Raw genomic sequence first — 22,828 nt, 5'->3', positions numbered from 1 at the left:
AATTAATGAAATTGAAATGATTTAGTATAAACAAAATCAATACAGCTAAGATTAAAAGAAAAGCAGGAAACAGTGGGGAAATTTTTATAGCAGGTTTCTCTTATAAATTCCTGATTTCTCAGATGTTGAAAGAGCTGGATAAAATTTATCAGAATATGAGTCATTCCCCAATTGATAAATGGTCAAATGAATCTGAACAAGCTATTTTCAGAAGAAGAAATCAAAGTGATTTCTAACCATATAAAATACTTTAGATCACTTTTGATTAAAGAAATGCAAATAAAAACAACTCTTAGATACCACCTCTTAGCTATCATAATGACTAAGATGAGAGAAAAATGGCAAATGCTGTTGGGAGGGGAGGAGTGTGGAAAAATTGGAACACCAGTTACAAACTGATCCAACCATTCATTGTAGAAAACAATTTGGAAGTATCTCCAAATGGCTATAAAATTGTACCTACCCATAATTTAGTAAAATCAAATATCCCAAAGAGATTGAAGAAAAAAGGAAAACATATTTATAGTATAGTTAGTACTTTTCCTTTTTCTACAATCTCTTTGAGATATTTCATTTTACTAGGTCAATGGTAGGTGCAATTTCATAGCTGTATAGTAACTATAGTATTTATATAGGAACTAAAGTTTTATAGGCATATAGTAACTCTTTTTTGAGTTGGCAAAAACTGGAAATTAAATGGATGCCAATCAGTTGGATAATTACTAAATAAGTTGTGGTGTATGCTTGTGATGGACAATAGGAAATGGTGAGTAGGCTATTTTCATAAAACCTTGGAAGACTTAAATGAAATCATGTGAAGTGAAGTGAACAGAAGCAGGAGAACATTGTACAACATAATAGCTACATTGTAAGAATGCTCAAATGTGAATAACTTAGCTATTCTGAGAAATACAGGGATCTAAGACAATTATGAAAGACTTAAGATGAAAAAAAGCTATCCACCTCCAGTGAAATAACTGATGGAATCTGAATGCAGAATGACACATACTTCTTTTTTACTTTGTTTTTCTTTTACTTTTTGTCTGTTTTTAATTTTGAAACATGGCTAATATGGAAATATGTTTTGCATGACTTCACATATGTAATCTAGATTAAATTGCTTGCCTTCTTGAGGATGGATAAGATAAAGAAAATTTGGAATTCAGTTTTTTTAAATGAATGTTAAAATATTTCTACTTATAACTGCAAATATAACATAAGAGAGACAACATCAGTCATATGTTAGAACTTTAAGTCTGGTATTGAGGATCACATATGGAAAGGCACAGAGTTGGCAAGGGTCAAAACATTGGCATGTCAAAATCTGGGAATAACAAGATGGTTAGTTTATTCTTAAGAAAGAGACAAATATGAAATAAATCAAGAAAAGTTTGCAGGATCCAGATCGTAGATATCTTTAAAAGCTTGGCTGTGAAGTGTATATTTTATTCTGGAGGCAATAAAGTGGTTGACAGTTTTCCAAGTTCTTTCCCATAATTTATCTCCTTTTCCAAATGTTGTGAAGTAGCTCCAGAGCTCATAGACTTCCTACCCTATCACCTGTTCTGTTTTCTAAATTATTGCCTAGCCTCCCCTTATTATCTCAGCTTCACTTTCTTCATATGTAGAATTGAAATAGTACCTGAATCATCTGTGGAATGGGGGATTATAACCAAAAAAGAACCACATAGGTTTGTTATGAATGAATCAGCTTCAACTAATTTATTCAGACCACTAAATGGCATAGTAGGTAAGCGCAACACTGTACCGAGCAAGACTTCGATTTGCCTTGTTTCTTGCACTAATACGTTCTGAGTCCTGCAAGAATCATCTAATTTCTCCCAGTCTGAGTTTGTCGCCTCTGAAATGAGTAAAATAAAGAGCATCACTTTCTGGTTTTTTTTTTTTTACTTGTCTCTATGGTTGGCATTTACTACATGGTTGGTATTTAATTAATGTCTGTTGCCTTACCCTGCCAAACCTACTTCATAGAATTGCTACAAGAATCAAATAAGATATCATGTTTTTCAAATCTGAAAGTGCCATCAGATGCTAACTATTATTAATATTATCACAAAGAAATCATTCAGAAAAATTAAGTGACTTTCACAAAATTACTTTAACAGTATAAATAATTGAATTTGCAATTAGAATCTAAGTTTTCTGACTTTGGATGAAAGCCGATTGGGATTTGTCTTTCATTTCTCAGATGAAATTTTGAGATGAATAGAAATAAGGAAAGGTAAATTTTAAGACTGAAGTAAGATTAGAAGAATTATTAGAGCAATGTGAAAAGTAAAATCAAATGGCAACAACCTTGGGAAACAATGAGAAATCTACATTTCTTGTACCCAAGGGCCAGGAATACTGAAGTTTCTGTTCCCATCATTCAGGATAAACTAAAGTTTTATTAAAATCCAAGTTTCCCAAATTCATGTCCTGAAATTCCTTCCAGATATTCGACTTGATGATGGAAATGCCATTTACAGTTTAAAATACATAGAAAACTGAGACCCTCTTAAACTTTTCAAACAGAAAGTCCCTCTAGAGTGTCTTGAATTCTCTTTATATATAGTTTTTCAACATCTTGAAAACAAAGACTTTTAGTAAGTGTAATTATTCTTTTCCTTCTCATCACCCAACAGTTCATTCACATATCTTTCTTTTATCTCTCTCAAATCCTTAAAGAATTACAAAGTATTGGAAGAGGTTAATCTTGTTTCATTTATTTCTTGTCTTTTTTTTGTCAGAGCAATCACTATATCTCTGGAGCCTACAAGATATCAAGTTACACTGAGAATTAAGCTATATTCTCTTTCTGTATCTATTGAATATTCAGTTTTGTAGCAAGGTCTATGTTTCTTCCCAAATGGCTCTCAATGACCAATTGTTGACTTTTCAAAGACATTTTAGGAGGAAGTAAAGGATTTTCTTCGTAGCAAAAGACCACTGACAAATACAAAAAAAGTAAATAAATTCAGATTAATAAAGAAAAATCTTTATAACAAAATATAATGAAGGGGGGGGCTTTGTCAAAAGTCTCTTCATCCCTGATTCTGCCAAAAGAGTGATAGCAACCAAAGAATAATTCAAATAATGCTTGATAATTACCCTACAGATAATATTCCCTTTGATATTTTTGTAATCCTGTAAGTTAGAAAATATAATAATAAGTTTCATTCCCTTTTTCCAGATGTTTTGCTACAAAAGAAATGAAGTAATCAAAGGAACAGAAACAAAATTCAAATTTAGGTCTTAGAGCTCAAAGGAAAAGAGCTAGAATGCAAACTTAGGTCTTCTAATTGTAAATCTATTATTCTTTCTATCATAAAAAGTCTGTAAAGATCAATATTAATACAAGGACTATAAGCATAGCATTGTGAAAAGAACATTGGATCTGGAATCAGAGGAAGCTTGATAAAGTCTCAGGCCTATTTATTACACTTTGCGTGACCTTGGGCAAAGTTTAGCATCCTTAGGACCTGTTCTTCATTGATAAAAATAATGGACCTGATTAGATTAATGGTGTCAAGTATGTAGTATATAACACTCTGGAGTGGAGCTCCAAACAGAGTAAAATTAAATTCTAATATATTTAACAAAATAGAGAAAATATTATTTTTCTGTACAAATATGGATTAATATTAATATATTGTTTTCTAAATTATTTTGTGATCCAAAGAAATCCTTCTATATAGTTTAGTGGGACAAATTCTAATTTGACACCATTATGCCAGATCACCTTAAAGTTCCCATCCAGTTCTAAATCTAAATGTATAAATACTAAACTTCATTTATGTATTGAATCTGAAGGCTAATTTTAATAGAAAAATATGATATAATGTAGTTAATACTCGTACAAAATTTTAACAACTGAAAGAACACATTATTCATAATGAGTTCTTAAAATTCCTAAAATAACAGCAATATTCTATAGAGTCATATTCCATAATGACATACTTAGAAACATAATATGTGTGCCACTTTCTTCTTCATTCTTTTAATTGAAACAAGCAGATTCAGACACTTTACAATTCTAAGCTATATATTTTTTTGGAAAATGCTTAGCACAATACAAAGCATATTGTTGTTGTTCAGTATTTTTTCTTTTTTTTAGAAAGATTTTATCTATTTTGGGTTTTACAATTTTTCCCCATTCTTGCTTCCTTCCCCCTACCCCCCCCCCACAGAAGGCATTCTGTTAGCCTTTACATTGTTTCCAAGGTATACATTGATCTCAGTTGAATGTGATGAGAGCGAAATCATATCCTTAAGGAAGAAAAATAAAGTATAAGAGATTACAAAATTACATAATAAGATAATGTGTTCTTTTCTAAACTGAAGGTAAAAGTCTTTGGTTTTTGTTCAAACTCCACAATTTTTCTCTGGATACAGATGGTATTCTCCATTGCAGATAACCCAAAATTGTCCCTGGTTGTTGCACTGATGGAATGAGCAAGTCCATCAAGGTTGATTATCACCATGTTGCTGTTAGGGTATACAAATTATGCCCTAAGGGCAACAAAAATGTGCAAACTGTGGTATATGTATTTCATGGAACACTATTGTCCTATTAGAAACCAGGAGGGATGGGAATTCAGGGAAGTCTGGAAGGATTTGCATGAACTGATGCTGAGAGAGAGGAGCAGAACCAGAATTCCAAGCTATATTTGAATTTAGCATAAGTACTAAGTTTGCTCATTAGCTCTAAATTCATTAGTTCTTTTGAACTAAGTAACAGTAAACTAAGATATAATTTTCAATAGGGGGTGATGTGAAGACAATGCCACAAAAAGTCAGGGAACAGAACAGAATAATGTAATGTTGGAGCTTGAATGTCTTGTAGCAAGAATTTAGTCAACTCTTAAATAAAGGTGTTGAATAGATGATGTTCTGTAGAGGCAAATGAAGAAATGCTTGTCTCATAATGATAAATTTAAAATATACATGTGAACAATTTCTGTAAAACAAGATCTTAAAACAAAGCAATTGTCCATCAGTTCTAAAAAATAGGAAAACAATTGTGATATTAGATGCCACTGAAAGAAATTATGAATAGGAAGAATACAGAAAAGAATGGGAAGATATATGAAATAAAGCAAAATACAGCAAGTATATGAATATATAATTATATATAATTGTTAAATTCTTAAGTTATAATAAATAGGTAAAATATTGAGTACACACAAATATATATATATATATACATATATATATATAGAGAGAGATGAGAGAGAGAGAGAGAGAGAGAGAGAGAGAGAGTTGTATAAGTGGAAAGAACAGAAGCAAAAAAGGGAAACAAGATATAATTATAATGATCAAATTTTCTTAAAGAGAAGACCCCTAATAATCAACTTTCAATACCTCTTTGCAAAGATTGGGTATTATAGGTGTGAAACATTGCACATATTGTCAGACTTAATTGATGTTTGTTTTGCTCTCCTACTTTTTCTCTCTTTCTTTGTCATTTTTTATAAAAACAGGGATTGAAATTAAATTTTCCACAAGACTCTTCTCACTGATAAGGAGTGATTACTCAATGCTCTGTGAATGGGAGTATGGAAATGATGAGAACTTAGTAAAAAAGATTGATAATGAGGAAAGAGGTCAGATCATTATATTCTAACTTTCATACTTGAATGATAAGACAATGTGTTCCAGATCCTTTTCAGGGTGATGAGCTTCAAGGGAGAGAAGACTCTAGGATGAAGTTGACATGAAGAGAAGTTGACACTCCAGTCATGTCACTAATCCCTTATTTACCACACTTAAATATCTGGGAATATTCCCTTGAGTGAAACTTGGGAATTTCTCTCTTGATTGAACTGAGGTGCTTCATTCCCAAAAGAAGGGTATTATTTGGCATATATTCATCTGTTTTACCTCTCTCATTTCTGTTTGCTTTTAGTTTAGCTAGATATATTTATATGTTCTTGTAGTCTTAATGTAACTGAGATTTGGTGGGAAGAGAATCTAACATTTAATATATAACTAGGAACACTCCCTCTCCCTTAAGGGATAGGCATTCAAATCTGATCAAGAGACAGAGAGAGAAAATACATATATTTACTAGAATCAGTGTCCCTTTGGAGAGATGGAAAAGACTCTAGAGATATCTATTTGTGCTTTCCTTCCAATGCATGGACACATGTGTACATTGTTATGCACAATACAAATGCAGATAATTTAAAAAATATAAATATCAATAAAATAAATGAAATAATTTCTTTCTTTTTTTGAAGGAGAGTGATGTTTCTAGGTCTTATCATTTCCAATAATTTTGAACTATCTTCTTGTAAAACTATTCTCAATAGAAAGTCATAAGGTTTGGGGAGTTTATAAGCATCTTTGTTTCTTGATTCTGAATTTCAAAATTCTTCCTTCTATATACTTTTGTATTTAACATGATCAAAATGGTTGTATTTCACTGTGCTTTATGCAAGATTTTACTGCACTAAAATTAACATTTATACATTTGGCTTCCACCTACAAAAAGCCATCTGTCTTGACTAGTTTAGATATTCACCTAAAGGTATCAGTTATACCAAATGATTTCTCCAGATCTTTCCCCATATATGTAATGTTATTATTCTGTAATGTCTAGAAAAAATAACTTCTCTTATGAAAAGCTCCAACTTTATCCCTGCACCTGTTTGCTCAGTGGTGAGCTAATTTTACTTTTGGGCAATATTCCTTATTAGTAGAACATGTGTAAAAAGACAAATATTTAATCACAGAATGAACATTTATATTTTTGAAGATATGAAAATGAGCATTAATTGTGAAGCTATGCTCACAAAATTCATATAGTGGAAGGAAATTACAATTTTTTAAAAGACCAAGTATTTTATGTCAATATTACATATGAGAACTAAAGATGAAAGTTCAAATTAAACTTTTGTGTTTTTTTAGGAAGATTTTATTTATTTTGAATTTTACAATTTTTCTGCCATTGATAAGAATATATCTCCTAGACAAAATGAAGTAAATATTATTCACGTGAAGAGGTGTAAAAAAACTATTAGAGTAATGGGGAAAAAGAGAAAGGGAGAGAACTGCTTGAATCTTACTTTCATTAGATTTGGCTCAAAAAGAGTATATATATATATAATATATATATATATATATATATATATATATTATATATATATTTGGTTGAGTATAGAAATTTATCTTACTCTACAGGAAATTAAAAGGGGAAGGAAAAGGAAAAGGAAGAGAGCTGATAAAAGGGAAGGTAGATTGAAGGAAGTGGCAGTTAGAAGCATAACACTGGGGAGGAGGGATAGAGGGAAAGGAGAGAGAAAAGTACAAATGAAGGAAGACATGTTGGAGGGTAATACAGAGATAATAATCATAACTTTTAATGTGAATGGTTTGAACTCTGTCATAAAATGGAAATGAATAGCAGAGTGGATTAAAAAACATGTCTACAATGTTATTTACAAAAAAACACATTTGAAGCAGAAAGACACATACAGAGTAAAAATAAGGCTGGAGTAAAATATATTAAGCTTCACTTATAGTTAAAAAAGCGGGGGGTGATAATTCTCATCTCAGACTAAGCAAAGCAAAAATAAATTTCATTAAAAGGGATACAACTTCCTGAACAGTACCATATACAATGAATATCAATACAAAAACATATGCACTGAGTGATAAAGCATCCAAATTCTTAGAGGAGAAGCTAAAAATGAGTGACAGTAATATACAGAAAGCAAAACCATAATAGTGGGGAACCTCAAAATGGATAGATGGGGCAGCTAGGTTCTCAGTGGATAAATCATCAGCCCTGGAGTCAGGAGGTCTAAGTTCATATCCAGCCTCAGATACTTAAATATTTACTTAGTTGTATAACTTTGGGCAAGTCACTTAACCACATTGCCTTACAAAAACAAAAACAAATATGTATAGATAAATAGATAAATGTAACCACAAAATAAACATTAAGTTTAGCAGGTGAATAGAATTTTAGAAAAGTTAAATATAATAGATCTCTGAAGAAAACTGAATGGGAATATATGATCTGCGATACTTGGCACCTACACAAAATTTGACCGTGGATTAGAACATAAAAACCTCACCATCAAATGCATACAGGCAGAAATATTAAATGATTTCTTTTCAGATTATGATGCAATAAAAATAACATGTAATAAAGGACCATGGAAAGATAGGCAAAAATTAATTGGAAACTAAATAACTGAATTTTAAAGAATGAGTGCATCAAGCAAACAAAAAATCATAGAAATAATTTCATCCAATTTTAATGACAGTAATGAGATAACATACCAAAACTTGAGGGATTTAGCCAAATAAGTTACTATGGAAAATTTTATATATCTCTAAATATTTACATGAATAAAATAGAAAAAGAGACTAACTATGGACAATGCTATCCCTATCTTGAGGAAGAATAACAAAACAAAACAAAGCAAAAATCCTTCAGAATCTGATGAACACTACAATCACTTTTTTAAAGATATATCTTATGTTTTTCTTTCCCTTAACCCTAATTCCTCATACTGAAAATGTCTTATCTGTAAACATGTTTAACACAAATGTATATATACAATATTAACCTGACTGTTCACCACTGAGAGGAGGGGGGTGGGAAGGAAGGGTGGAAGGAAACTTTGTAATTTAAAAATATACATAGGTATATGATTGAATGTTGAAAAAATTTTATAACATTTATTTGGAAAAATAAGGTATTAATGAAAAAAAAGACAAAGAATAGTTTAATGCAGCCAAGATTAAAAGGAACACAGAAAGTAGGGAAACAAATTTTACAGCTAGCATTTCTGATAAAAAAAAATCATTTCTGAAATACATAGAGAACTGAGGCAAATAATGCAATTCATTCCCCAGTTGATAAATGGTCAAATGATATGAAGGCAGCTTGCAAATGAAGAAATTAAAGTGCTCTAAATTATTATTGATTAGAGACATGCAAATTAAAACTACTTTGAGGTACCACCTCACATTTATCATACTGGTTAAAAATGACAACAAAAAAAATAGAAAATGATCATTGTAAAAATTAAGACACTAAGTGCTGTTGAGTTGTGACTTGTGAACTGATCCAACCATTCTGGAGAGCAATTGGTAACTATAACAAAAGGGAAATAAAACTCTGCATACTCTTTGATCCAATGACACCGCTAATAGATCCATATCCCAAAGAAATCATAAGAAAGGGGAAAATGTCCACATGTACAAAATTGTTTATACCAGTTCTTTTTGTAGTGGCAAAACTGGAAATTGAGGCAATGCCTATCAATTGGGAAATGACCAAACAAACTGGTATATGCATGAGGAGTATTATTGTTCTTTAAGAAAAGACTTAAAAGATATGCATGGAGTTAAATGAGCAAAATGAAGAAAATATTGTACATAGTAATAGTAACACTGTGTGATAATTAGCAATGATAGACTTAACTTTTCTCAGCAGTACAATAATCTATGATAACTCTAAAGGACTTGTGACAAAAAAACAGTAGCCATAACCAGAAAATGAAATATGGACCCTGAATACAGAAGAAAGCATAGTATTTTCCATCGTTAAAATTTACTTTTATGGTATTTTCCCTCTCAATGTATTTTCCCTCTTCTCTTTTGTTCTGATATTTCTTTCACAACATGAATAATATGGGAGTATGTTTAACACATTGCATGTATAATGTTTATTAGATTACTTGCTGTCAAGGAGGGGAGGAGGGAAAGGAGAGAGAGAGAGAGAGAGAAAGGTTGAATTCAGATTCTTCTAAAAAGAATATTGAAAACTATCTTTGCATGTAGTTCAAAAATAATTAAATTTATGTAAAAGAGAATATATCTCCAATTTAATGCCCTATTTGATGTTTATGATTTGAAAGGTATTAGATTAAATTCATCTTTGTGCTATATGCTTCAAGGAAATTTGAATAATTTAGATATGTGGACTTCTTTGGAAGAGAGTATTTAAGAACTCTATTAAATGATAGCAAATCAGAGAAGATTCTAATTGAAAATGGATTATCTATCTATGAAAGGTTCTAGATGCTCCTATTTCTGTATAATATTAAACTTGAAGATTTCATTCTCATGGAAGAGATCCATAAACAAAATAGTTTGAACACACAAGCTACACTGGGAAAATGTGAAATGATGAATGTTTACTGCCTAAACTATGACAGATAAATGAATGGCTAATCAATGAAACTTGTCCATGAATAATGTTGGTTTATGGGCATATATGTATGTGTATATATTTATGCATTCATATACATATATAAAGCACACATGTAGAAATCTATCAAATGTGTTATTATACCAAAGATATTATGAAATCATATGTGATATTATATATGATACTACACATGGACAATGAATTAGGTACAGAAATAAAAAGGAGAAAGTGAATGGACTAAATGCCTTTGAGGGAAAAAAGCTCCTTAAATGACCCTATACTTCTCTCAAAAAGAAAGGTTCATATTTTTAAATTTCATATTCTTAAAATATTGTTCTGAAACATAACAAGCTCTGAAGGACTGAAAATGAGTGTTACACTTAAGGTAATCAAAAGAAACCAAATTAATGTAACTCAAAAAAAAATACACAAACAGAAAATATATGATCAATAAAGAAGATGAATAGGTCACATGATAAAAGTGAGAATTAACAATTGGCCAGCCTAGGTACTCTAACAGTTCCTTCCAGATCTCATGAGAAATAGCAAAGGGATTTTGAGATATGCAGTTAACTCCCAATGGCCAACTTTTGAAGGATAGAAAGAAGCTTTGCACAGAACAAGTAAATTTAAATGGATTATAATTTCAGCATTTTGAGGGTATATTTTAAATGCTAAAAAACTTGTGCAATACATAGTGGTACACCATTACCACTGCACATATATATATATATATATACATATATATATATATGTATATATATATATATATGTATATGTATATATACACACATACATATATGTATATATATATATATATGAAAATTAGCAAGGTAAGTAAAAAACTAATTATATTCTTTTGCAATTCTTGACTATCCATATTTTTAAAGGAAAATACATTATTTGGGTAGAGAGATTGATGAATTATTTTATAGTGATAAATATACAAAAAAATCAAAAAAATTATTCATGCAAAACAAAAACATGCCATTTTTGAGGAAGTGAAATATATGATCAAAAGAAATTGTAGTATTTATAAGCCTAGAATTTCACTGAATGAGCTAAAGTAATTTTCTACCCACTTTTTAACTGTTAAAAAGCCTTTGCTATTCCTAGATGGCTCTTAGAATACAATAGTAAATCGAAATGCTATAGAATTTTGCAAGCTATTTCCACATAAAAGATAGAAAGAAAAATATATACTTCTTGGAACAACAACTTCAACAAAAAGCTCCTGTATATCAACTGAGGTATGTAATTATGTTTGAAAAAAAAATCAATATTTTAAAGTTTAAAGGGAAAGACTAAATAGAATGCTTCAACCAAATGGAGGGAATCAGTAAAGTCCCAAAAGTTTCTGACCAGAATTTTATAGTCAAAGTCATCATATCATTTCCTTTATATTCTCACTGCTTTTATTCTGACATTTCTGCTTTTTAAAATTATAAAACTAAGTTGACCCTTAGAAATTCTGCATCTTAACCAACAACCATGGTTTTCTTTTTAGTAGTGTGGCATAATTATAGTATGAACTAAGATTAGGGTCTTATGCTCAGTTATGTTGACTTCATTTTTACTAATAAATCATTATTACTCATAAGTCAAATCATCCTTGAAGCATTGAATACACTGCATCTCATCCACTGTATACATATACAATTAGAAGTGTTTTGTTATTGTTTGAATAGATTTAATTAAAGGAGGTAAAACCTTTTCTTGGCTATCCCAGGTGCTTGAAGAAAAAAAATGTTTTAAAGGAAGAGGGTAAATCCCTACAATTCATTAGTTATTTTCCTAGTAAAGTACACTTAGTGACACTTTGATTATTGATATGAAATTAAACACAAAATAAAATCAAATAATTTTATAAAATCACAGAATTCTCAATTTGGAAAGGACCTTGTAGCTAAATTTAACACACATTTGAATAGAAATACTATCTTATTAATCAATCTCTGAACACCCTCATTGATTCAGAACTTAGCATGTATGACGAGCAACATTTTTCTTTTGCATGGCTTTAATTGTTAAAAAGGATTTCCTGACACTAACTTTGCTTGTTTCTTTACCAGTTCGCTGCTCCTGTTTCTACCCTGTTGGGTATCCCTGTTCCATTTAACCACCTTCAAAATCATTGAACATATCAAAAATATTTATAGCAGGTCTTTTTGTAGTGGCAAAAAATTGGACATTGAAGATATGTCTATCAATTGAGGCATTGTGGAATAAGTTATGTCATTTAAATGTTATGGAGTACTATTGTTCTATAAGAAATTATGAATGGTCAGACTTTAGAGAAGCATGGAAGGAATTACAAGAATTGATGTTCAATGAGGGGAATAAAACCAAGAGAATAACAACATTGTGAGTTGACCAACTATAATGCATACAGCTCCTCTCAGCAGTTCAGAGATCTAGGACAATCCTGGGACACCTGTGATTGACAATGCCATTCAAATCCAGAGGAAACCTCCCCCCTCCAATTAAAAAAAAAAACAACTCCACAGAATCTGAATGGATACTATGCTCACTTTAAAAAGAAAAGTTCTCTTATGTATTTCCTTCCTATTCCATGGTTTTCTTTCTTTTCCCTTAGGCCTAATTCCTCATATATAAAATGAATATGTAGATATGTTAAACAAAAAAATACATATTCAACTTTTAGCAGTCTGTTCACCACCAAGGAGAGAGGGATGGGAAGGGAGGGTGGTAGAAAAATGTGTAGCTTATAAATATGCAAGTGGATGAATGTTGAAAAACTTTCACAGCATAGAATTGAAAAAGTAAATTAAAATATCAATTAAAAAGATAATATGGGGGGGCACAATCATCGAACATAGCCATCATGTTCTCATTAAGTTTTCCTATCTCCATACTCAGGTTCTTCACTTAACATTATATGTCATGGATTTAAGGCCTTCACATCCTGATTACCTTATTTCTATATGTCCCCTAGCTTATTAATATTTGTTCCAAAGGCACTGGCTATATTGTTAATATTGATGTTTGCAACTATCCCAGAGGATGTACAATGTAGAATCTAAATGGAATGATAATTGCCTCAGTAAGAAAAAATGCTCCTGTTTATGGAAAACATTGCACTGTACTTCCAGATACTATGTGGGAGCTAGGAATACATGACCAAAATAACTCCTATTTCCAAGGACTTTGGTCAAAAACAAAAAAGTTCATGGTTAGCCTTAGATGTAGATGTAGATGTAGATGTAGATGAGGTATATGTGCATATAGATGTGGATGATATAGATGTGGATATAGCATATGTATAGGTATATATGTGTGTCTATGTGTATGTGTATATGTATATATATATGTATATTTTATATATGTATATATATATATATGTTATTTTGGGACAGAAAGAACTAATAATTGGGTAGAATCAAAAAGTCTATTAAGGGAAGTGGCATTTGATTTGATCAATAAAACATTGAAAGAAGGAAGGAATTCTATAAGATGAGGAAGGCACAGGGAACTGATTTTGCTAGATATAAAATTGGAAGATAGAATGCTTTTCTTAAAGAACAGAAAGTAGGTTAATTTGTCTGGAAATATAATGCATAAAGAAGAATAATGGTCACTGGAAGAATAAGAATGAACCAGACTGTGAAGAGCTTTAAATGTCAAATAAGAATTTCTCCTCTGTTCCTGTGGAAACAGGAAATGATGGAGGTTTCTTGAGTAGGAAATGATATGCCAAAGCTAACATCTAGGAATAGCAAGAAATATGGCAGTTGTATGAAGGGTGGATTACAAAGGGGAAATGCTAGGGACAGGAAATATAATGTGGCTACTACAAAACTTTATGTGAGAAGCAAGTCAGGATGAAACTAAGTAATACCTATGTGGTGAACCCAAGGTGTAGTTATATCCATAGAGAAAAGGGGGCAAATTTAAAAGATGTTACATAAATAAAATCTGGAAGATGAGGAGAGAGAATAGATGGGGCAAAGGTAAGGAGTTGAGTATTGGATTTGTTGAATTTGAGATGCTTATAGGATGTACATTTTGAAATATTCAATAAATCACTGAATCATGTAGAGTTAGGAATAAGGGCAGGGACTTGACCTATGATTTCCTTAATATATAGCCAGTGCAATTTGATACCTCTTCTGCAAGTCAATCTTAAAAAGTTGTCTAGAGCCCTGAGAAGTGTGACTTATCCAGAATAATAAAACCAAAAAGTTTCAGAAATGGAATTTGATGCCAAGTTAAGTCTTAATACACTATGCAATACTGACTATTTGTAATTAGGGGAAAAAATAGATGGAGAGCACTTATTGGGTATACTACAATATATAGTTGGTTAGGCCTCCTAGATTAGAACTCCAATTGAGTTTTGAAGAACTACAAAGATCACTCCTGGTTTAACTTCCTTAGTAAACCTTCTAGTTCACTGGCTAATGTGTTCTGGCAAGGAAGAGTCTATGATAATTTTATTTGTGACTCTATAACTTATAGGCTTGTTCCTTTCAAAACAAATAGTCCATAGTTAGCTAATACAAAAAAATCCCCTCATTATTCCATACTAGTATACTCTTCCTAGCTGAGGTTGCCTCTAATGCTTCTTTGATGAATTCCCTCTATCAGGAACAGAAAATAGCAACTAGACTGCAAGGGTGACCATAATCATGACTGTAGAGAGCAAACAAACCTCAATGCTATCGGTCATATAGATAGTAAATGCATGATGCTCATTCATTCACATATTCATTATCATCAATCTTTCTATTAATTCCAAGTGGTTTAAAAGAGCTGTGAAATCTATCTTCTGTTAATATGATTGATGTTTAGAGGGAAAAAAATGCTTACTGGTGATTTACTTGAAGAGTTTTGGTGTGTTCCTTCTTTTTTCTCATCCACTAGGAGTCATGTATTTTTGTATTAACCTTAGAGTAAAGCCAGATAATACAAAACACCCTTCATTATCTTTTTTGTGGCACCAAATTAAAATCAACCTCACACAAATTTCTTGGAAAAAAAATCTAGTCTGAGTTCCAGTCCTTATTTTTAATAACTACTGAATATTTCGGCCTAGAAATCAGGAGATCTAAAACTGAACTAAATTCATTTTTCCTAAAAATCAACTCCCCCCTCTGAATCAGTTTCTCTATCTATCAATTAATTCTCTCATTCTTCCAGTCAATCATACTTAAAGACTAGTAGCTTTCCTTGGCACCCCATTGCTTTACTTGACCTTCACATATACCACAGATTATGTTCTACAGATCTTCTCTCCACAATCTTGCTATAATTCTTATCTTCCTTTCCTTTCTAAGTATCACTACCAATCTAACCTCAACTTTCATTCAAATATGTTGGGACTATTTCAGTATATTCTTTAAGTCTTCCTACCACCCATCTCTCCCATGTCCAAACCATCAAACTTCTCCAAACATATTGTCCCCAAATAACATAAAATTTCTAATATTTAAATCTGGTGGAGTCTTAGAGATCATCTAATGAAGTCAGAATTTAAGTTCATGTATTTTGACTCCAATTTTAGAACTATTTCCAATATGTAATGGAGCTGTAAGATGGATAAATAGAACAATGGAAAGAGTGCTATACTTGAAGCCAGGAAAACCTGATTCCCGAAACCTTCCTTAAACACTTACTGCTTGTGAATACTGGATAAGTAACAATCTATTTGCCTCAGTTTCTTCATCTATAAAAGGTAGATAATAATGGCACTTACCAATGTTGTTGTGAGGAGACAATGAAATAATAATTGTAAAATGTTTTTTCAACTTTTAAAATACATAAACTCCAGCTACTATATTACCATTTCTGTGCCTTACCTCCCTGTTAAAAATTTCAAATAATTCCCAATTGCCTAGAGAATTAATTCAAAGCACTAGAGTGTTGCAAGATCTACACCCCCCCAAATGAATTCTTAAGTCTTTTACCCTACTATTTTTTTCACTAACTCACTTTTCCACTCCAAAATGGTCAACTCATTGTCACCCAAACATACTGAAAGCATTACTGGCTTTCCTAATATTAAAAACCACCTTCTGGAATACCTTTATTCTGTCTTGTTATTTATCTAAACTCTACCTATGTTTCAAAGCCAATTCAAGTTCTACCTGCTCTATGATTCTTTACTCAATCATCCTAATTATAGTAACCATTGGATTCTTGCAAACACATAATATCTGTTTGACTCAGCGTATGTTGGCTGAGGTAGTTTCTGGAAAACAGCCATGTAGGGAGATGAGAAAGTCCAGAAACTACCTCAGCTAATAAACACTTAATTTCTTTGCCACATGTAGAGACATCACAATGATTTCCTTTAATAAGATAGAAAGTACTGGATTTGGTATTTTCATAATCAGCCATGTCTATGCATTTAGATCACAAAAAATTCCCCAGTACAAAATTGTTGATCACTGACTCCATAGCTAAAGATATGGAAATATTCAATATTCTCATTTTGGATTTTGGTTATTTCCCATTTTTTATCAACAATTTTAAACCAATGTTAAATTAATTATAACTTCATACAATATTTCTTCTTCTTTGGCTTGCTTAATTTGGTTTGTTGATTTGGCACATTTTTTGCAAACTTTATCTTTTGCTCTTACCAGTCAAATACTTGACAACAGAAAGGTAGCTGATTCTCAATTTATCATTTTCAACACTCCTCTCTTTTTGAAAAAAGTAATTAGGATATGTTTATCAATAGCAATATATGATAATAATAAAGTAATAATAAAAAGAAAGTTTTACAAATAGTATATGTCTTTGACTTCTTTCTTTTTTTCATTATATTTTCCAATTGTTTTCATTGTTTGTTTCCTATAGTTGGTTTCATATTGAAATAATTTTGTTTCAAAATATATGTTGATTAAGATAATTCTGATAATAGTGACTGGATTTTTCTAAATACATAAAATCATAATATTAACATAGTAACAAAAAGTTAACAAAGAATTTATTTCTAAGATATTTCCAAAAGGGGACAATAGTACAAGAGTGAAAAAGATCACAAGATAATGAAAGAACTAGAGGACACCAATATCCATCCATACTTTTGCTTTCTTATCTCTAGAAAAGTTTTATACAAGTGGTCTGTGTATGTTTCTAGGATGTCCTAGATGATATTATGAAAAGGGAATAAGTGAACTCTTAGATACAATTTTTAAAAGCAGTGACTATTTATGTTTCTTTGTAAAAGCATCTTTTTTAAAAGAGCATTTCACCTAATTTCACCCAATGCTTCCTCAATGAAATTTTCACTGTATGTAAAAGACTCTTTGTTAGATAATTTTTGAGAAGAAAACTTTGTTCTAGGATACACAAATACTAGTCTCAAGGGAAGTATTTAAAGACTACTGCTCACCTATGGTGCTCATAAGTATCATGAATATGTTTGTAGAACCAAGGAAAAAAATAAAATTCCTAATTGTTAATGAAGTTTGAACTCACAGTATTCCTGTTCATAGATGATATTTTCAATGAGACTCAGTATACCAGAGTCTACTGAATGAAACTTATAGCAATTTAAAAGAAATATATCTAACCATATGGTTAAACCAAAGCATATGAAAAATGCTCACTATTAAAACTATAACATGAAGGTATGATGAGAAATTTCTAAAGCTTTTCCATATTTGTGTATGTGTGAAAGAGTGGTAATATGGTTTAACTGTAACTGCTCTAAGAATTGAATATTAAGAGAAAATCCACCTGGAGAACATTTGGAAAACCACTGTAATTCCAAACCACTCCCTACTGCAAAAAAAAAAAATCCCAACGTCATTTATACCAATATTCTCTAGGTGGTGGATATAGTGATGAAATATTCAAACATGATTAATTCAAAGAGTAAGAGAAAACAACATGTTCAATATAAAGAAGCTGTAACATATTACCAAAGATTACCACACTGGCATAAAAATTCTTAATTAAAGATACTTTTCATGGAAAAGGAGATGGTTTAGACAAATATCAAGAATGAGAGATGACAGACAGATAGCCTGAATGGTTGACTAATATCCTGAAGATTTTAAAGAAGTTAAAGGCATTGAAATATCTAACCAGGTAAAGTCATCCAATATTGAGACAACATATTATAAAAGAGCTATAAAAATTTTATTACTAATTCTGTCCCTTACTAACCATGTAGCCAAGGGTAAATCATTTAACTTCTCTGGAATTTAGTAACTTCACATATAAGTATAGGAGTATCTGTATCACAGAATTATTGTACCACATAAGGTATTGTGTTGTTCTGTAACCCAAAAGAAAAAGATAGATATGTGTGTGTTGATATATTAAGTATTATTATTATTATTGTTGTTGTTGTTGTTATTAAGGAAGGAAAGAATAAAAAGCATTCGGGATGAAAACACATATAGTTATGATCTATATTATTGAAAATAATTACTAATTTTTGTATAGTCGTATATGTCTTACAAAATGCTTTCCCGACAATAAGCCTAGATGTGATTTTTCTGAGTATTATTATCACTCTTTTACAAATGATGAAACTGAGAATCATATAAATTAAATGCTTTCCTACTAAATTTTGAGTAAGAAATAACTCATATTTTGAATTCAATTTCTAATATTTTTTCTCATTGGTGGAGAGGGTACACACACCAACAAAATCATAGATTCATTAGTATTTCTTTAACAATATTCTTATACTCTATTCCCCTGCATTTATGATCTACTGATAAGGCTATTCTGTTCCTTGAACAAAATTATGATTCTCAAAAATTAGTAGAGTTTTTCCTGGCTATCTCCCATATCTAAATTGTTTGTTCTCTTCACTTCTCCCTTTGATTTCCCTGGCTTCCTTCAAAACTCAATTCAAATGTCATCCTTATTTCCCCCATCTTATTCCTTTGTTTATTATTTTGAAGGTTTGGAAATTTTAATTTTTCATAATATTTTATATTTCCTAAATATATACTGACAATTTCTAACTTTTATGTTTTAAGTTCCAAATTCTATTCCTTCTCTTTTATGTCTTACCCCTCACTGAGAAGGTAAGCAATGTAATACAGATTATATATGTGCAATCATTTAAAACATTTCCACACTAGTTATTTTGTACAAGAAGACTCAAACAAAAAAGAAACAAAGAAATGAAAAGAAGTAGGAATGGAAGAGAGGTACAGAAAGGAAAAAAATACAGTATACTGTCTACATTCAGACAATATCAGCTCTTTCTCTGGAGGCAGATGATATGTTTCATTATGATCTTTTGTGATTGTCTTGGATCACTGTATTGTTAAGAATAGTTAAATTATTCACAGATATCCATCATACAATATTACTATCACTATGTGCAATTGTTTTGCTGATTCTATTCACTTCATTATGAATCAAATAATATGTCTTTCCAATTTATTTTTTTCTGAAATCATCTTGTTTGTCATTTCTTATTGCACAAAATGTCTCATCACAATCATATACTACAGATTCTTCAGGCATTCCCCAAATGATGGTCATGCCCTCAATTTGTTTTTTTTTTAATTTTAGAAAGATTTTATTTATTTTGAGTTTTACAATCCCCCCCAGTCTTGCCTCCCTCTCCCCACCCCCTCGAAGGCAGTTTGTTAGTCTTTACATCTTTCCCATAGTATGCATTGATCTAAGTTGAATGTGCTGAGAGTTAAATGCTATCTTATTTTAAATGATTTTCCAAACCTTTGTACCTTCTACTCCATCTTGATTACCCTCAATAATTTATACTTCATATCATCTCCTTTATGCATAACTGTTTACCTATTACCCCACTCCAATCAGAATGCAAGCTTATTGACAGCAGGTCCTGTATCCTTGCCTTTCTTTCTGTAGGTTTACTTTTAAGTGTTTAGTAAATACTTCATGACTGACTGATTGGAGAGAGGGATTTTATCATAAGTAAAAGGTTTGGTGTATTCTGATTTAGTCATCCTAATAGAAGGGTCAAATCCTTAACCCTAAAAAAACAAACAAACCAAAAATCCCCTTAGGATAGTCAATTTCAAATCATTGTTTCAGGCATTTTAATTTCTGTTTAAAAGAGACTTAGCAAGCTATTAGAAATTTAAAGTAAGAAAAGTTTCTTAATCTTTTATACAAATCACACTTTTATTTTTCTGTCACACTGAAGGATATAACCAACACGGACCAGTATTTGACAAGAATTTCTAGAAAAAATCTATTTCTTTCTCTTTAGTGCTAAGCCTTATGAAAATCCCAAGCTAATAACATATATTAATATAGGGGCTATGTTAGCTTTGCATTCATTCAGAAGATTCTCTTGCTTCAATGCCCAGCAAAGCATTTAAAAATTGTTTATTCAAAACTCTAAGAAGTTTATTTAAATCTGTTCTTTAGGAGACTTTTTATATCACTAAAGAATGAAACTATCTAGCATTGAGCCTAAAAAACTTGAAAGGCCAAAAAAGGCATAAAATTTTATTTGAAAAGGTGATGGAACTTCAAGAGCAATGTAGATCTCAGCCCTGGAATTATGTACAATTTGTGTATTCTTTGGGGACCAATGTTTGATCAGATTTGTAGCACTAGGTAACCATTTATTTAGGACAACTAATGTTGTCATAGCCTTAAGGAAACACTGGATTGGAGAATGAGTTTAACCTTTTTATCCATTTCTTTTCCTACTAGTCTTATAAGAAGGAATTTATGTATTATTTTAGGACAAAGGAAAGCTGGTAACTGCCTTGAGTCTCCAACTAAAATCTATCTACCCTAGAAGTTTTATCAGTAGATAAGCTGACAGGATCATTGTTTTGCAGCTTTTGAAAGTAACTTTTTCTTTTTATCAGGAGTTTTTTGCTAACATAAGAAGAATTTGTACCCTCCAAGCAAGGTTTAGTATGAGGAATTCAATGTAGATTGTTTCTGACAAACTGAAACAGAACACTCAGATTTTTCCCAAGTATCTTAGATGTTAAAATTAGGCTCTATACTACCTCTTTCTACAAATTACACCATAAAGCATCTTCTTTATTAAATAGCATTTGGGGGATTTGAGTATTTTTGCATGCTTATTAAAGAGATTAATGAAATAACAAAAATAACACTATTTGAAGGAAGGGATGGAAATTTGGATTCCAATTTTATTACTAACTACTTTTTTTTGGCACTGAGCAAGTCACTTATCTTCCCTGATACTCAGTTTCCTAATCTGTAAAATTAAGAGTTGAGATTAGAAATTAAGCTTCCAAATCCTGGAGCTAGCCTTGGATGTCCAGCAGGTATGTCCAGTGTACACAGGACAGTAATCGTCTTTCAATTAAGTATAATGTTTACTTGACTATATAAGCATAGGTTTGTGACAATGATGCATGAATATGCATAAACCCCCAAAGAGATAGTTCATTGGACTGGTTTTTATAAGGTTATAGAGGCAGTGTTGGGGAAAAATAGGAAATTCGGGGGTCAGAAAACCTGATTTGAAATCCTAAATATATCACTCCTTGTATAACCTTCTGCAAATGACTTAATCATTTAAGTTTTGGTTTTATTCAAAACGAATATAGTACCTTAAATACAACTTCTCAGTTTCATTTTGCAACTTAATTTTTCCTTTAAATAGGGAATCTGTGATGGATATTTAAAAAAAACACTGGCTTAGGAATCAGAATGCCTAAATTTCAGTCCTAGCATTGTCATTAACTATTGTTTGATCAAGGGCAACTCACTTAACTAGAATTCATTCATTTGCATCATTTGTCAATTGGAAAGGAAACCTATTATGCCTACTTGAAGGTATAAAGAACAAATAAGAATACAGTGTTCTATACTGTGATGGAATGGGGCTAGATTTTATCTCAGTTTCTCCATGTTTTAAAATTCCATTCAGTTCCAAAGAGTAGGTATATAGCCAGAACGATCAATGAGTCCTGAATGCATGAAGTAGAAAAGAATCTAATTAGAACACTTGGAATCAAGACAGAGGTATAATCATGCCAATTAGGTACTGTCTTAATCATCAGATTCTCCAGAGACTAGATTATACCAACTAAATAATTTCACGAATAAATCTGAAAATTAGTATCAACTATTCTGCCTTTGAAGTGAGATTGATGCAATGTACAGAAAAAAGAAAAGAAGTAGATGATATTATCAAGGGACTACTCAGCAGAGAATTGAGCAAATGCCAGGTCAGGTATGTTAATATGCAGCTGTTTAACAGATTATCTGGAGCTATGGGGCAACTTTGAGGGTCAATGATATAGTTTCATTTAATCTTCCCTCAAAATTTTCTCAATATATGATTGTATTTCTTTTTTATGAAGAGGCTCATTTGAAAAAGGGAATGATATAGTACTATTGCCCCAAATAGTCAAATTATATCTTATTCATGAATTGCCTCCTCTGAGTGGGAGGAGTGTTTTTTTTTTCACAATGAACACAGTAGCTCCAACTGTCCACAATAATCAACTAATAATTTAATTCAAGCTGTAGCCTTGAATCTTGTAAAAGTGGAAGCTCAGAGATAGTTATGGAATGCATGTAAATTTAAGCATGATGGTAACACTGAGTCCTTGGGAATAGGAGAAAAATTTTGAGAAAGGGCCTTGCATCCACTAAGTGGTTCAAAATATGTGCAAGAGTATTGAAAGAATCTGTGATGTGATGGCTGTAGCCTAGGTGATAACTGAAGAATCA

This window comes from Macrotis lagotis, chromosome 4, assembly GCF_037893015.1.
Source record: "Macrotis lagotis isolate mMagLag1 chromosome 4, bilby.v1.9.chrom.fasta, whole genome shotgun sequence".
Classification (NCBI taxonomy): Eukaryota; Metazoa; Chordata; class Mammalia; order Peramelemorphia; family Peramelidae; genus Macrotis; species Macrotis lagotis.
This window is presented reverse-complemented; position numbering follows the sequence as displayed.